The 3,046-nt window shown below is 39.4% G+C and overlaps 1 long non-coding RNA gene across 1 annotated transcript; it reads right to left on the bottom strand.

Moving 5' to 3' along the window:
• Nucleotides 1–554: 554 nt before the first annotated feature.
• LOC109465473 lies at nt 555–1,355 on the bottom strand. Its single transcript, XR_002139960.1, has 2 exons — nt 1,090–1,355; nt 555–612 (listed from the first exon to the last, which is right to left on the bottom strand). It is a non-coding gene; the product is annotated as an uncharacterized LOC109465473 (long non-coding RNA).
• Nucleotides 1,356–3,046: the final 1,691 nt, after the last annotated feature.

Raw genomic sequence — 3,046 nt, 5'->3', positions numbered from 1 at the left:
TCTCCTGGACGTTTCCCTCTCTCATCTCGACGGTTCAGGTACTGACACATGGTTAGTCCTCCATCGAACCAAGACCTGTAAACATTCTCAGGCAATGTTGACATAAACTTTATCAAATGATCCCTTAGTACTTTATGATATTCTTCGGTGCCACAGATATTGTAACTAATTGACTATTATAAAAAACAATTCCCAATCTCCTCGTATAGAAACAATACCGCTACTACAAGGTGTCTTCAAAGGGACATTCCTCTGCTCCATATTGTGGTATTCTTTAACATTAATGATTTCATTTTCATTTTGGGCTATACCTGTTACCATGCTGGCCACATTCGATTGATCTTCCCGCGTAAAAGGGTCAAAAATGAAACCTCCTTCACTATCCCAGGCCCCTGTTTCCTGTACATCCTGGTCATCAACTGGCTCCTCCCCACTTACCTCCACCTCCATGAGCATTTCAGTCTGGCTCCTGTACTCCTGACTCTACTTCCTGTACTGACTCTACCTCTGCTTGCTTGTCATCCTGCTGGCTGGGTTGCTTCTCCGTTTTTGCTTCTTCCTTCCATGCACTCAACCTCTCAGTCAATTTTTTCTTCTTACGTCTAGGCATTTCTGAAACGTTTAAAATACCAGAAATTACAGGTATGTGTTAATTCTGCTGACTAGAGATCCTTTTACCTTATAAAAAATGTAGGAATACATACAATTATGACGTGAATAAAATTCAGGAGCCATGCACAAGTTTGTAAGATTTTTATTACGACCACAGAGCAAAGAAAGCACACCATCAGATTTACGAGATTTTTTTATCACCACCTCAAAATTCAGTCAAGAAAGTTCAAATAAAGTTACATAATCCGTGAACCGGCAAAGGAAAGCCCCACATTTACAACTATAAGGTTGTGTTGAACCCATATTTCTGCTACATTTCTCCGTTTCCCTAGCGAGAGATCGCCCCCCTCCCTCATATCGTCCAAAAACAAAGAAAAACACTGGTCAAAATCCTCTATAATCAGTAAACCGACAAACCGAAGGCACACGTTTACAACCACAATGTTGAGTTTAAGCCATTTTCATGTAATCACTTACCGCAAATAAGGTATTACCCCGGTACTACAGCCGTCAACTTCAACATTTAGAACGACAAACAAACCGGATGTTACAGTTCGCGCGAGGAATGGTGGGATTTTTCTCGGGGCCTGCATGCCGTTTTTCGTAAGGCGTAATCAGGCCTTTTCAGCTTCATAATACGTAGACAACCTCCCAAAAATCAACGTAATCCGTAACAGAACAGTAGCTGCAAAGCGTAAAGTAGTTATAAGGTCTGAGACTTTAACGTAATTCGTAATATTGGCGGCGAAAATTTTGCATAATCCGTAATCACTATCCCCCATGCAGGCCCTCTTCACTATACTTCTTGTGTCTTGTTTTTGTTTTTGGCCCGCGGGCGCCCGCGCTAATTAATGTCCTTATTACAATGTATTACAGCACCCACATATCCCTACGTGCACAAACAATGGTCTATAGGAGGAACTCTGACTATCCACTTCTTACCTGATGATATTTCCTGCTATTTGACGCACAATATACTGCCAGTCACTGGCGAGAACCTGACGCTGGCAGCAGAAGTCGTCTGCAGACAACCGACGTAAAAATGATCACGTGAGGCCTATGACCAATCAGCGTCAGCGGAAGAAATTCGCGGGAGATTCGAAAAGCGTTCTATGATTGGTCTGCGTCAGGTTGATGCTTTTATGCCCATATTTGGGCATGCCTCTGAATTCCTTTCTTATTACGTCACGCGCGTACGTCCTCACAGTACTTTCCTATGGGGACCACTAAAAAGCAAATAAAACGATTGTAAAAGCTTGTATCAAAAAAATTTAAAAAACGCCTAAGGGTATTTACCCACTCTACCTCTATACGAAATTTCAGGTAATTTCGCCCAAAAATGAAGGAGTTGAATCAATTTAAAGAAGTGGCAGGAGAAGAAGAAGGAGAAGGAGAAGGAGAAGAAACATCAGAAAAAGCAGTATTTCACTCCATACTGAAGTATGGAGTGAAATAATAACTTTGGTGTAATTATGACGTCATATGACGTCAGAGCTAATAATATAGTCCGCCATATTGGATTTTGACCAATGACGTCATCAAATTAGCATATTCTATGCATATTAAATGATTTAAACTTATGTTTAATTATGTAAGATGTTATTAATGTCTGAAAAGAAGTGTAATTTAATATAAAACTCCGAAAATTTTTATGTTTAAACCAAAATTACTTCTATTTTTAAAAAAATTGCCTGCTAGAAACCCGTTGCAATGGCAACACAAAAAAACATCAACTTACTAGTATAAAACTTATATGAACTTTTTTCCAGAGACATTTTAAGAAAGGTCTCCAAATTTGATACTTCTAGCGCAAGCCGTTTAGCCGCTATCTGAGATCAAAGTTGGGCCTCAAAAGCCCCTTAAGTCTGAAATGGGTTTAAAAATCGGGTATTTCTTCTTGTCTTCTTTCCTTCACCAAAAAATAGAAAAAGTTCAAAATGTATGATTTTTGTATGTAATGTGGACACAGAGGTTCCCACATCAGTTTGCAAAACAATTGAGCTGGTAGCATGTTGATAATTTATAAAATTTAGCAAAAAACTGTTCTGGGGTCCGCGCGGACCCCAGGTGTACAGATTAATCAGTCCGGGAAGGTGTTCTGTTGAGGGTTAAGCTGAAAGGTAACCTTTTATCCGTTAGGAAGGAAGAAAACGCCACACGTATGTTATGTGCTCTACTTCTAGCTTGTTACTGTAGTTAATTCAGTTAGCGAATATTCAACCTGTATTCATCGCATTAATTTCTTCGGTTGACTTAAAAAACGGATATCAGTACAAACATAAAAAAGAAAGCCCCATGAAAAAACCCCAAAATGCCAAACATAATCCCAAACCCAATACCCTGCTAACAGAGTAAGAAAGTAGTACTTCAGACGGAGTGAGAAGCTTTTTTACATTATAGAGCTAAGTAGTACGAAAGAAGAAGTACGTTACTA

This window comes from Branchiostoma belcheri, unplaced genomic scaffold, assembly GCF_001625305.1.
Source record: "Branchiostoma belcheri isolate BF01 breed outbred unplaced genomic scaffold, Haploidv18h27 scaffold1503, whole genome shotgun sequence".
Classification (NCBI taxonomy): Eukaryota; Metazoa; Chordata; class Leptocardii; order Amphioxiformes; family Branchiostomatidae; genus Branchiostoma; species Branchiostoma belcheri.
Note: the sequence above shows the minus strand (reverse complement) of the source record. Positions and strands in the feature narration are given on the sequence as shown.